The 14,885-nt window shown below is 41.2% G+C and overlaps 1 pseudogene; it reads left to right on the top strand.

Annotated features, from left to right (window-relative positions):
- The first annotated feature begins 12,971 nt into the window (after window positions 1-12,971).
- On the top strand, window positions 12,972-14,611 carry LOC115306235 (annotated as a pseudogene).
- The last annotated feature ends 274 nt before the right edge of the window (window positions 14,612-14,885 follow it).

Below are 14,885 nucleotides of genomic sequence, written 5' to 3'. Positions count from 1 at the left end.
CTGTTTCAACATTTAGTATAAAACTAAGAATATAGTTTTATACTAAATATAAATACTAAATATAGTTTTTACTATAAATAGTAAAAAACTATAAAACTAGTTTTTAAGTAATTATAAGAAATCCCTCCTGATTTCTTAAATAATTATTTAGTTTTCCTGTAAGAGAAAATAGAGGGCACTGAGTTTTACTTTTAAGTTTCTTTACATATCACCCTTCAGGTGGGTTCACTAGGAACCCAGGAAAACATATTTTAAAGTTTTCTTATATTATGAAACTTGTATTATGGGCACCTATTGAATATGCCTTAAGTAACTCAGGAATGTATGTGGGGGGTGTGTGGGGGGGTGCGCCCGTGCATGTGTGTGCACATGGATGTGCCTATGAGAGAGGGCACTTTAACAATTAGAGAAAATACATTTGAACACTGCTTATCAAATTTCTCTCTGGAGACCTAAAGAGAAAGGAATGTGACAGTGTGTCCATGGTCTCTGGATGGATTCCAGTGACATGGGTCATTCAAACTTAGTTAAAGCAATTCATATGTATGCAAGCAAGGCAATAAAGAACGTGTGAGTTAAATGGAAGCAAAATCAAGTGAAGTTTTGAGACAACTATCTATGTAATTCTCTCTTTAAACATTCCCTTTGATGAAAGGGAAATTGTGAAATCAACCTACACTAATCAAACTACTCCAAATAAAATTGCTCAGGCACTGTTTTAAGAGCCCCTTATTAAAAATCCAACCCCATGAATATAAAAGTAGCACTTCATTTTAATCTAAAAATTGAATATGTGGACAAGGAACCAGAGACGTGGATTATTGCTAGCTACACCAGTGACCATTTTGCACAGCCTTGTAGGTCCTCACCTGTAAGGACAGAACAATGATGCTCATCCCGCCTCCCCTACAGGATTGTCCTAAAAAATAAATGAGATCTCTTTTAACTTCAGAAACATTCGGCAAATGTAAGGGATCATTATGCAATTTTCCTTTAGAGTTACACTGTGCCTTACCATTTGCAGAAAAAGGGACTGCACATGAACTGAAAGATAAAGCTGAGCTCCCCCGAGTCTTAGCCATTCTCTGCTGGGCCACCTCATACCCCTTCCTGCAGTTGAATACAGAAGAATAGATTTCAGGGCAGAAGGTGGAGGCAGATTGTTAGGCTTCTTTTCCAACTTCATCAAGATTCTTGGCTTTCTTCATCATACCAGTAGTTTGAATTATTAGGTAGCAGACATGCTGTCAAAAGCCTGGATAATTATCTGTCATTTTCCATGTCTAAAGGCAGCCTTCCACCTCTGCAGTTAGATGGATAATCTGTGCTTGCATTCCAAAATTTATTATATTTGGATTTTATGTGGGTGTGCATGATCCCTCCAGGGAGAAACCTCAAGGAACCTGTATTCTCTACCCCCACGCCCCAACCCACACCCCACAGAAAGCCCCACACCCCCCACATGCACCACACACACACACACACACACACACACACCACCACCACCACCACCACCACCAATACCACTGCCACACACACACTCCAAAGCAGAGCTCTGTGGACCAAGAAAGGATCAACAACTTTGGATATTTGTCCATTAGTCTTTCAGATAGATAGATAGATAGATAGATAGATAGATAGATAGATAGTTATTCTTATTTTCGCATCAGTTTCCAACCCCACAAATAGTTGATACTCTGCAGTCAAATGAAAACAAAACAGCAGTGATAGACCTTGTCCTGAAGCTACCATTGCTGTTTGCAAAAGGCTGTCTCATTCCATGGAAAAGATGATGGTAATAGCCTTAGAGTTGAAGATGTTCCTTAAAGAGCTGTCCATTAAAGGCAAAAAAATCAAAATGCTGACTCAGTAGAGAACTGTTTTGAGTTGTTTTTCCAGCTGCAGGAACTGATCCACAATGATTTATCTCCGTCTCTACCCTGGTTCTCTGTGGGACCAACAGCATGCATTTTTAAGACATCTCGTAGAGGTTGGAAGAAAAACTCCTTCACTCATTCTGAAATCCTATCCAGATAATAGTACCCATGATGAACAATCACGTATTTGTTTAGAATGAATAATGAATGTATTCTCTCAACAGACTGTTGGATGTTCACGGTGTGCTAGGCTCTGAGTAGACACAGATTTTCAAAAGACAGTCTGCTCTCCAAGATACAGACACGCGGCCAGTCAGCATAGTGATGGCTGACGTACAGCAGAGCATAGGAGCCTCTCTGCTTGGCAACAGGAGGAGAGGGACTGGAAAATAAGGAATCTTGAAGGGGGAATCAGAGCTTTTCCTGCAGACACAGATCTGCAGCTCTTGCATGGAGACATACAAAAGGTATGAGAAATGTGAGCAGTGGCGAGGAGTTCCATATGGCTTGAGTTTAAGACTCCATCTTCTGGAGTTGGGCAGAGGTCAGATCATAAAAACAGTGCAGGCCATGCAGGGACTTGAAGCTTCATTCTTTAGGCAATGGCTCTTAAAATGTGGTTCTTAGAGCAGCAGCACAGCCTCACCAGGAATCTTGTTAAAAATGCAAAATTTAGGGCTCTGCCCCAGACCTATTCAGTCAGAAACTTTAAATTCTGTGTTTTAACAACCTCTTCGATTTATTCTGATGCAACAAGTTGAAGAACCACTGAGTTTGCACCACTGCCTGCACATTGGGGGTCTGCTCTATGGTATCCAAACTGTGCAGTCCTGCAGGATCCCAAGCTGAGAATAGCCCATGCTTGGTTTAACACTCTGCTGCCACCATTTTGAAATTCTTAATTAATTTTTGAACCAGGGGCCTCACATATTTTTTTTGGCACTGGGCCCCACAAATTATATAGCCAATCCTTGGCTAGACCCTCAATGTATTTTGAAAATTTTCCAGGTGATTCTAAACCTTTTTTTTTTTTAATGTTTATATTTGAGAGAGAGAGAGAGAGAGAGCACGACCGGGGGGAGGGGCAGAGAAAGACAGAGACAGTATCTGAAGCAGAATCCAGGCTCTGAGCTGTCAGCACAGAGCTCAACTCAGGGCTCGAACCTATGATCCATGAGATCATGACCTGAGCTGAAGTCAGACGTGTAACTGACTGAGCCACCCAGGTGCCCTTCTCAGGTTAAGCAGCCAGTGCTGAAAACTGCCAGATTACAGAATGTAATAGAAATAATGCAACTCAACTTCAATAAGACATTTAACAAAACTGCAGGACGGCCTCACAGTCAACTTAGACAAATGTTGAGTGAATCAAGTTATAATCATGTTGATTAAAAATGAACTGATAACCAATTCAAAAATTGGCTTAACTTGGTGATGAGCCTAAAGAGTCCTCCTGGCAAGTTATAGATCTCTTTTCTGTCCTGATAGAATGTTGATTCAGATAAAGATATTAAAGTAATGCTTATGCGTTTACAGATTACACCACCCAATACTCTGGTTGAGAGAAAAACAATACACCTACCCTCGGTGGTGTGCTGGAGCTGGTGCGCATACATTCGCAAGAGACTGTGTATGTCTCTTTCCCAGCTCACGGCTCCCTGGCATTGCACCTAGCCTGAAATCAGCCACAATGGAAGTATGCAAACCACAGAGGCTGACAAACACTTCACAAAGCCCATTGTTAAACAATTATCTGCAACGCCACTGACCACCCCCCCCTCGTTTTTGAGGACCTTATTTAATTCACATCATATCGTTACACGTGTTGCATTTTGCAGAAAACAAAACTAAGGGTAACACAAGCTGGATGACTTTCCTAACATCCGTAAGTAAAGACCTCAAATGTCAACGTCAACATTGTGTGCAAACATAGTTTTTCCACAATGTGCCCTATCAGTGAGAAAACCAGAATATGGAAGGCCTTTAGCAGGTTCAAATAAAGTCCAAATTCAGCAAGATAAACACAGAATAAAAGCGTAAGACTCTTGACTTGAAATCTAAACAATTGTGCAAGTATCAGATGGGAAAAAGATGGTTTAACTAGAGACCTATAAAAGATTAGGGATATTTGAGAACACGCTCTGAATAGATTAGCAGTGTGATGCCCTTCCCCGACTTTGCTTTAAGCTGGCTGACTTATTGATGAATCAGTACCCACATAGTACCCAGCCACCAACAATGGCTCCTTTTGTACGTCATGGTCTACCCCATCTCTCCGCTTCTCAGCAAGCATATCCCTATCCATCCTCTTCTCTGTGTTCATTCCTTCAGATTTAAGCACTCTCTTCTGAGTGAATATTCAGTCAATTCAAAGTTTGGGAAGGATTCTTTATGGGGAATAATTCTTCTCCAGTGGTATTTTCCTCTGCTTCTTCCACATATCTTCAGAGCAGAGGCAGAGAGGACCAGTGAGGTCGCCCTGATTCCCCAGGTCACCGGCCCTCTCTGCAAGGTGTCCTGCTAACACGCACTGTGGAAGTCTGCACCTCCCACCACACACCCCATGGTCAGCTCCTCCCTCGCCTCCTCTTCCTGATCCTTCCAGCATACAGTTCTAACAGCACCCTGTGCCCCCTCACCTGAAACAGGATGCACAAAACTTCTGCATCCCTACCCTTCCACCCTGCGACTGTAACAAAAAAACTGCCACAGCATTAGTCATTAGGGACAGTAAAATCAGAATCCTAGTGTGATACTACACACCTATTAGAATGGTGAAAATTAAAAAGGCACTTCGGCAAGTGTTGGTGGGTATAGAAATTAACTGTAATTCTCGTACACATCCCATGGGAATGTAAAAATCATCATGTGCATGAATGGCACAGCCTTTCCCCTGCTGGGTATTTGTGAAACAGAGCTGAGTGCATGCGATGCCAAGGCTTGAACAGGGAGTGAGGTCTCATCCAAGCTGCCTGAGGCAGCTGTGGCATCCTGAGCAGGAATGGGATCTGGGGTCATTTTTAATAGGCTCCTTCCCAAGAGGACACCTGTCATAGGATAAGGGAACAGAGTCCAGGTGGGATGGGGCATGGTGAGGGGCAGACTCAGAAAGGCTCGCAGCAGAGCAGGGACCCTTGAATGAGACCAGGAAGTTTCCTGAGGAAAATCATCAGCTTTTAACCACAGCCAGGTCCAAAATGCACCACAGGGAGACGCTATCCTCGTTTTCCACATGGCAGCTTCTTGCCTCTAACCAGCTAGTAGAAGAGATTTAACTCTAAGTCCAATGCAAGGGTTTTGAAATATCCACTAGACTGAACATTGTAATTATCAAATGGAAAGTCTAAGGACCTTCCATCACCTAGGAAATATCAGAGAAGACACTGGTCCTGTGATAGGGATGGGGGGGAGGGGGAATAAATATGCACTTGGATCACATCCCCAGAATAGTACCTATTTAATGAACTATGCTATAAAATGCTTTAAAATATAGAAAATGCTTGACTAAATCATAGTGCATCCATATGAGGGGCCAGGATGAAGGTAACTTTATGATTTTTATTCATCCCCATGTTATAACCCGGTGTCATATTTCCTACTGGTTTCTTCCAGCAGAGTCCTGGGTTCTAGTCTTCCCCACGAGGCACTTTTGGATATTGCCAGATCATCTTCAGGACCTCTTGCCCGGGACAACCCACAGACAGGAAAAAATGGAAAAATAAATTTAAAATCTTACATTAACAAAGTGCTGAGCCAGAGCAGGAAGTCTAGAGCAAAGGAATCAATACAAATAATGACCTTCTGCTGCCATCCATGACATTTCCTAACTTCTCACTCATCCCACTCAATGGTGTTTTCTTCCCACAGCCCAGCGAGCCTTTAAAGAAACCCCCTTTAATGGCTTTCCATCCATCTGGACCAAATCCAAACTCCTCACCCCAGATCCCCACACTGTGTGTAATCAGCTGCTCCCCAGCTGCTGCCATTCCCTGAAGCTCAAGCACATGTGCACCCACCCCATGGCCTTTGCACCTTCTGTGTCTCTGCATGGGTCCAGTTTCTCCCGGTCCGCTCTCTCGCCCAGGGCTCTGTTCAAATGTCACCAACCACAGAAGCCCACTCTCCACCCCCACATTACCCTATCACTCCCACCTCCATTTATTGTACTTAGTTCGTAGCTCCTGTCACCATCTGCCTTGGTTTATATTGGTATTTTCAACAGCCAACTCTCCCTATAATATAGGAATATTTCTGCTGGAACTCCAGTGCTTAGCGTAGCCCCTGGCACCTGATGGGCACTTCATAAGTTACTGACAAACTGCGGACCTCGGGCCAGAGAGGACCCCTGCACACAGGCAAGGAGGGCACGGTGGAGAGAGGAGAGAAGGCGAGTGGAGGCTGATGTGCCTCTAGGAGAGAACGAGTCCTTGAGCCAGAGAGAGCCCTGCAGACCCTCCCAGCAGCTGATGGAAGGCCTGCCTCTCATGTGTGGTTGGCAGTGTTCTCCTGGGACAGTCGCTTGACAAAGCTGCCATGCAAAGTCGTCTGCCCCTCCCCCTGTGCCCACACCATGAAGGGCTCCTGCCCCCCAACACACACTCTCCATATGCCCCTGAAATAAACCAACCTTCCCCAGTTTCCCAGGGCTGGAGGGAAAAGACCTTATTTGGGGTGATGGTGGTGACTGCGTTTCCATTATTTTTTTGTTTGTACCTCAGTGTTCCTCCATCTTTCTCACTTTTCTGCCAAAGTACCCTTTGCGGCACCTCCTTCCTTTCTTACTGGCCAGTCCTCCACTCTGGCTCCTCTCTGCGGTACACACAGAATTACAAGCAGGACAGAGCAAAGCCTCCCAGCTTGCTGGGTTCTCTCCCCTTTTCCTCAAACTCAACACCGTTGACTGGTCTGCATTCTAGTCTCCACGGTCTCACCCTCACCCACACGGCCACTCATGGAGTTAGAACTTTTGTCTTCACCAGTGCCTGAAAACTTCTCTCCCAAAAGTCACCAAAGAGCTCCTATCAAGCAAACCCTTAAGATTAAACTACTAGATTTCTTCAGAGCTTTCAGACATAGTTTCTTGCTCCCTCTTCCTAAAAAAATGTTCTGCTTCTATGGGTTCTGTGTCACATTCTTTCCTCATTCTGCTCCTATCTCTAATACTTTGCTAGCCTTATACACTCTTTTCCTCAACCAGTCACCACTTATAGCCACATATGCTGTGCACTACACAACTCCAGAGTTTGCCCTTCCTGTGGACATTGATATGATCAATGTCTGGAAATGTGCTGTGCACAGCCTGCCCAACTGTGCAAAGAAGCTCCATATCCACTCTGCATGTTACTATTCACAATATTCCATTTCTATGCACTGTACTTCTCACTCTTCATTCTCACACTGGGCAAATTCATCTGATCCAATAATTTTAAACACTGCATATATGATGATGACTTCATCAATAATAGATAATCCCTGGTTCATGCTTCTGTGTTTATGTAAGAAGCCTGTGTTTATATTGGTACTCTGGATATTTCTCTCTGGGTGCCCCACAGACATCTCAAAGTCAACATTTCCAAAACTTAACTCAGTGTCTTTGTCACTAGTCAAAGCAAATGTTCTCCTGTAGACTCAGTTTTGGTTAATGGGTCTATTATTCATCTGGTGACCCAAGTCAGAACTCCAAGAACCATCCTTTAATGCTTTTTCTCCCTCTCTTGATAAACTTCATATTTCCCAAGGTCCTGCCAAATGAATGTATCCCGCCTTTCTGTCCCCACTCTTCCAAATATCCCCCTCTTCATCTCCCTGAGGCTCTTGCAGAAAGTTCCAATGTCTCTCCCTCTGAAATCCATCTTTAGCACCATACCCTAAATTGTCTTAATAAAACACAAATCTGACCTTGTCACTTTCCTATTTTAAAATCCTCATTATCTTGAATATTACAACTAATCTTTCACAAGTAGTACCCCCTTGCTGATTCTCTGGTTTCATACCATGCCATTTTCTACCAATGCCTCCTACCCCAGCCATACTATTAGAGAGCAAACCAGGCTTATGGCTCAGCTCCATGCTTTGGGACATTCCAGCCCCTGTTTGGGGCATGTCTTCCTCATGTTCAAGGCTCTTTGAACCTAGGACATGATTCAAAATCAAGCCCTCTCTAAACCCAATGCTCACTTCACACCAGGCTAGCCACTCATCCTCTGTGCCACCAAAGAAATGTGTATACAACTCTGTGTTTGTCTTATGCCACTGCTTAGTGGTTTGTGTGTGATTGAGAGCTAAGCTCATGTCTTATTCAAACTTGCATCCTCTGTGCCTTACCCAGCACCTGACAGAGTATGTCCTCCACAGACACATGCTGATGAGTGATGAAAAGCTAAATGAGTCACCATCTAAATAAGGCAAGGAATCGAATATATTTTACATGATTGGAATTGATGATACACAGAAGTGTTGAAATAGAAATGCTTGATCTTAGGTAGAAAACCCTGAAACTTTCATCATTGCCTAAGATGTTTGCAGTAGATTTTTAAAAATGTTTCAACATTTTTATTTTTGAGAAACAGAATGCAAGTAGTAAAGGGGCAAAGAGAGAGGGAGACACAGAATCTGAAGACAGGCTCCAGGCTCCAATCTGTCAGCACAGAGCCTAATGTAGGGCTTGAACCCATGAACCATGGGCTGAGCCAGAGTTGGACCCTTAACTGACTGAGCCACCCAGGCGCCCCTGCAGTAGACGTTTTGAAAGTAATCTTAATCACTTTAAGAAATTTTCCTTCTGCTCATCATTTGTTGAGATTTCTTTAAATCATGAATGATTTATATTCAATTATGAAGTAACTACAAGAGAAAACATCTAAAGGAATTGTAATTGTTTTCCTTTGGGGAGAGGGGTTTGAGGGTAGAGAAGGGTGAGAAAATGGAGCAAAATAATGCTTATTTTATTATTAGCACTACAGTATTATTTGACTCTTTAAACTACACATATGCTTTGATAAAAACAACATTTTAACTTAAAATTTTAACTTGAAGTATGACTTCATCTGTGTTAAAGACCACATAAGTACCACATCAGGGAATATTTAATAGAAGCATGTTTGACAGATCTGGGTTTCAGAGCAGAGATATAATTTAACTTGAACCTTAAAATACGGGAACAAGTGAAAGCAGATTTTAAGTTAGTGATATTAGCAGGTTATAAGTTTTTTTCCAGGAAAGATAAACTCGTGACAGCTTCCAGTCCTGAGTTTAGTGACATATTCAGTCTCAAGGCTCACTAAACTCTCAGACTAACAGTTGCCTCTCTCCAACATCCCTTTTCATTTCCATAACATTGTGGATCCTTCTGGCCTAGAGTTGTCCTGCTTCCAAAATGAGCTAACATCCAATAGTATGGCACATTCAGAAAAGGAGGAAATAAAAGCAAAACTTGGCTTCTTTAGAAAAATATGAAAATTTAATGGAAACCAACTTGACAATAAACTATAAAAAAAGAAAAATATGAAAATTTATTCCAATTAATTATACAAATAGTACATAATTTTTTGGAGGATTCAGAAAGCTCTTGAGTTGAATTTACTTAAATAAGTTAGAAGCAACAGCTTAGTAATAGCAAAACTCTGAAGAATTTAGAAATTTAGCTAGGCAGGTATATTATGGGATATATAGACATGGCAATTTTACTATTTTCCAGTATACCTTCAATTTTTTCTGGGTCAAGTTCTTCACTTGGATGAAATTTAAGACAAGTTCCATGAATCTTCAGGTAACTTTCAATTTTAAAAAGTCTTATTTTAATAAGTAAAATTTTCCAGTTCCATGAAATGGAAGTGATCTTACTTTGGAATTAAATTATACCTTAACTCCGTCCACAAGCTCATGACAATTGCAGATGAAGCCCTGAAGTTAAGAAAGCTGGTGTTGTTGGAGAACCCAACTTTGCCTATCATACATTCCATATATGGCACTATGTAGTCCTTCCCTAACTGCTAACATCAAGGATGGCATCTCCAGCTTTAGATAGAAAAAAAAAGGAAAAAAGAGGGGCAGAAACTTTTTACTTGACTAGCACAGTGGCTATTTTTTTTTCCTGCTGTCTGCTCCCTACAGTTGCCTAAATCAGGGTCTTTCATGAGGCTTTGTATGGGTTTGGGGGGCCCTCCTCCTTTTTATCTGCTAATCTTTAATCAACCATTTCTGTGATGTGGGTGGTGCATTCTCCTCAGTTACTAACTTACATCTCCTTCTTTAGCCGAAGTGCACCTTCTTTCAGCTAAGATCTCTTCACTTCTCCAGGAGTTCCTCTTGAAAATCTTTAGAAAGCCAGACTGACTCTAATACAGGCTCCCCACAACTGGAAACACTCGCCCAGTCACTCTGAGTGCAGATTGCCCACAGAAGCCTCTGCTCTTTCACTCTTCTGTTAAACTGACTTGCTGGCCTATATCTCAATATATAAATTGTCCATGAAGGTGTGAGCAGCAATTCTGTATCTGTAGGAGACACCTGGAACTCTCACAACCCAGTCCTGTTGCAGCCCCACTGTCTTGGATTTGAGTAAAAGTGGGAAGGAGAAAGGAATCACAATTACTAACATTTCTTTTTAAAAGTACTCTCATAATCTTTCATTTTCAATGATTTTACACCTTTGATGTGGGTGAAATATGTAAGAGACACTACCTCAAATTATGAATGCGTCCTTGGTAAGTCCTTCATGGTGCTGTGAGGTGCACCTGGAAACATGCCTCCCATTTTCCCCTGCAGGATGGCACCTACTGTTCCAGTTTCTGGGAGTGCTGCCAGTCTACAGCCTCTGCAGGAACAATGTGGTAGTGGAAAGCTGTCTCACCCATGATCACACCCTTCCATGACTGCCAACACCCAATGACTGATGGAGACAGAGGTACCAAGGAGACCATTTTGGCACAGTCCAGAATGACTTTGACAGGCCATTTCAATTCCCCATGAGGTCGTTAGGTCTGCATCACAGCTCAGCTTCTACTTCTACCCAATCCTGCTTTTTCCCTCCACCTTTTACAGACTTTGATACAAAGACAGTACTTAACAAATATCTTGAACACTAACCCCTATCTCAGAGTTAGCTTCCTGGAGAATAAAAACCATGACAGTAGTGTTACATATCAATGAGCTGCGGTATTTATTGAATCTTGCTGCTCCAGCCAAAACATCTATGTTTATGTTTTAAAATGCCATTTAAAGCAAAACAACAAATATACTTATGGCCTTATGCTGAGATGGATTATTGATTGACAATAAAGATAATTTAACCCAGCCCTAATTTGTTACACGGAGTGTAAAACACTATACTTTGGTGATTTAAACATACGACTCAAATTTAAATTTCTTCATGTTACTCATCCCTTTTTTGGACTATCTGTACACACTGCTTGTGTAGTGCACGTATTACAATCTATTGCAATTATCTCAAATTTCAAAGTGTGGACTTACCAAAAGCAAGAACTATCTCTTTTCATATTTGTATTCCTGGCACCTAGATGAGAAATAAAGCAACACAAACCAGAATTACAAGTTCTTAAAAATTAAGAAACAGAATTCAGAAAAAAAAGAATCATATCAGAAATGAAGACCAAACTAAACAGACCAAGAACAAGCAAACATATAGATCATTCCTTGAGAGAAGCAAAATGTAAGGAGGAGAAAAAAATTAAAAAATCAGAAATCAAAGGAAAAAGAGAACAAAAGGATTTTTTAAGTGACAAATGTTAAGGAAAGGCACAAAAGAATCAGCACACAAATAATACGTATCCCTGAAGAAGAAAACCAAATCAAGAAGAAAGAGCAAACAACAAAAAGTCTAAATCAAGAAAACTCTTCTGAACTTAAACAAGCTATTTGAAGCTACATATAAAAGAACAAATCACTGAGACTACTGAGAATACTGACCCAGAATGCGCAATACAAAGAGATTCTTGCAAAGTAACTGTACTTTAAAGAAAAATAAAAGATCCTTTGGACAGCTAGGCCAAAAAGCAAGACTAATAAGAGAATTAGATTATTATATTTTTCAAAACTAATATTTTATGACAGAAGAAAATTTAGTAATGTTGTTAGAATAGTCAAAAAGAAAAAAGTATGACTCAAGAATTTTTATATCTCAAGAACTGCGAGAACTTAGGGAAAATGTTCCCAAGATCCCTTTGAGAAATCTACTGAATATAAGTTTCAGAAAACCAAATACTAGAAAGACATTGATGTAAGGATTGGTGGTTAACATTATATAGAGAGTTCTTTGGAGAACTAATTCCAAATTGACTTTTGATACACATTCACACACAAGATGAAAAAAAAAAAAAGGCTCAAAACACTGACCAACCAAAAAGCAATGATTCTCCATAGTATTCACATGTTGTCTTAACATTTTCTGCTAAAAGAAAGCAAAACTTCTTGGCTGAGTTATGTTTAAAGTAAGAAATGTCCAAGAAAACCCTGAAACATTTTGTCATACCAGACAGACCGCAGATTATTTAAGATCACTAGGAACATCAAACAAACTTAGAAGTCAACTTGAAGAACAGAACATGGAGCGATTTCAAAAAGGACAATTACAGTGGATTGAAACTCAGAATACGTTCAAATCCATAAGTTTATCATAATATTATTACAATAACATTAAGATAATCCACTGGATTTCCTTAGAAATGGTGGCTCACTCAGTTAAGCGTCTGGCTTCAGCTCAGGTCATGATTGCACGGTACATGAGTTCAAGCCCCACAGAGGACTTTGTGCTGACAGCTCAGAGCCTGGAACCCGCGTCAGATTCTGTATCTCCCTCTTTCTCTGCCCCTCCCCTGCTCATTCTCTCTCTCTCTCTCTGTCTCTCTCTCTCTCTCTCAAAAATAAAGAAACATTTAAAAAAATAAAAAATAGAAACATATAGTATTTATCCTTCCTTCTCCATAAGAATTATATCAGAATATAAAATAATAAATGAGAGAACTTTCCAGGACGCCCGGCGAAAAGCGGAGGAGCGGTGGCTGCCAGAGCTGCGCCCAGCAACGCCTGCTTCCCGCTCCCCCACATCGACCTCCGCCCGCTCACCGGCTGTAGAAAATGGTGAAAGAAACTACTTACTATGATGTTTTGGGGGTCAAATCCAATGCCACCCAAGAAGAATTGAAAAAGGCTTACAGGAAATTGGCTTTGAAGTACCACCCTGACAAGAATCCAAATTAAAGAGAGAAGTTTAAACAGATTTCTCAAGCTTATGACGTGCTCTCTGATGCAAAGAAAAGGGAATTATATGACAAAGGAGGAGAACAAGCAATATTAAAGAAGGTGACGCAGGTGGTGGTTTTGGCCCCCCCATGGACATCTTTGATATGTTTTTTGGAGGAGGAAGTATGCGAAGAGAAAGGAGAGGTAAAAATGTTGTGCATCAGCTCTCCGTAACCTTAGAAGATTTATATAATGGTGCAACAATGTGGGAAGTGGCAAAGATTCAGCTGCTTGGCCATTTGCTAGCCAGATATGTCACTCCCTGGGGGGAGTTGCAAAAATAGGCAGGGGAGCGCCACTCCCAGTCAGAGGAGAAGCCAGAAGAACAAAGGTAAATCGCCTACAGGCAGGGTGGTATCGGCCCTTCAGTGCTGTGCTAAAAGCCTTAGTTTGGTTCCTCTTTTACTCCAGCTTTAATCCCTTAACCCTGTTCCTAGCAACCGACCTAGGTCAGCTGCCTTGTTTTCCCACCTTGAAACCTTTATAAGATACAGTGTTTTCTGAATAAAGAAGAGGCTTGATCAGAAACCGTGTGTTGCCTTACTCTCTGTGCTCCTCTTTCCTGCCCTTTCTCTCCCTCCCTCAGGATCAGGAACCCACAAGGATTTACCGCCCTGCTGGCCAGGGTGGAAACACGACACAACAAGAAAACTAGCTCTGCAAAAGAATGTGATTTGTGACAAATGTGAAGGCTGAGGCAGAAAGAAAGGAGCAGTAGAATGTTGTTCCAATTGCTGAGGTACAGGAATGCAAATCAGAATTCATCAGATAGGACCTGGAATAGTTGAACAAAATCAACCTGTGTGCATGGAATGCCACGGTCATGGGGAACGGATCAGTCCTAAAGATAGACATAAAAGCTGCAATGGAAAGAAGATAGTTCCAAAAAAGAAGAATCTAGAAGTTCATATTGACAAAGGCATGAAAGATGGCCAAAAGATAACATTCCATGGGGAAGAAGACCAAGAACCTGGACTGGAACCAGGAGATATTATCATTGTTTTAAATCAGAAGGACCATGCTGTTTTTACTCGGTGAGGAGAGGATCTTTTCATGTGGATGGACAGGACATACAGCTGGCTGAAGCACTGTGCAGCTTTCAAAAGCCAATATCTACTCTTGACAACAGAACCATTTTCATCACCTCTCATCCAGGTCATATTGTCAAGCATGGAGATATCAAGTGTGGGCTGAATGAAGGCATGCCAATTTATCATGGACCATATGAAAAGGGTCGCCTAATCATTGAATTTAAGGTAAACTTTCTGGAGAATGGCTTTCTCTCCCCTGATAAACTCTCATTGCTGGAAAAACTCCTACCTGAGAGGAAGGAAGTAGAAGAGACTGATGAAATGGACCAGGTACATCTGGTGGACTTTGATCCAAATCAGGAAAGACGACGCCATTACAACGGAGAAGCATATGAGGATGATGAACATCACCCTAGGGGAGGTGTTCAGGGTCAGACCTCTTAATGGGGCCAGTGAATAACACTGCTGGCATTTTATACTCAGTAGTGAATGAGTGAAAGACTATAATCATAGCTCACTACTGGCTATTGTTTTTGTTTTAATATTCAACTATAGTAGTGTTTTAAAAGTTAAATGAAGAATAAAAAAATAAAAGCTCAACAATAAAATAAAATAATAAATGAGGTAGTACATCTCTTTATAAAGCTATTCTGACCAAATAATAAAAAGTAGTGTCAAAATTAGAATATCATCATTTTGTACTATACAATGAATTAAT

The sequence above is a fragment of the Suricata suricatta genome, chromosome 2 (assembly GCF_006229205.1).
Source record: "Suricata suricatta isolate VVHF042 chromosome 2, meerkat_22Aug2017_6uvM2_HiC, whole genome shotgun sequence".
NCBI classification, from domain to species: Eukaryota; Metazoa; Chordata; class Mammalia; order Carnivora; family Herpestidae; genus Suricata; species Suricata suricatta.
This window is presented reverse-complemented; position numbering and strand designations above follow the sequence as displayed.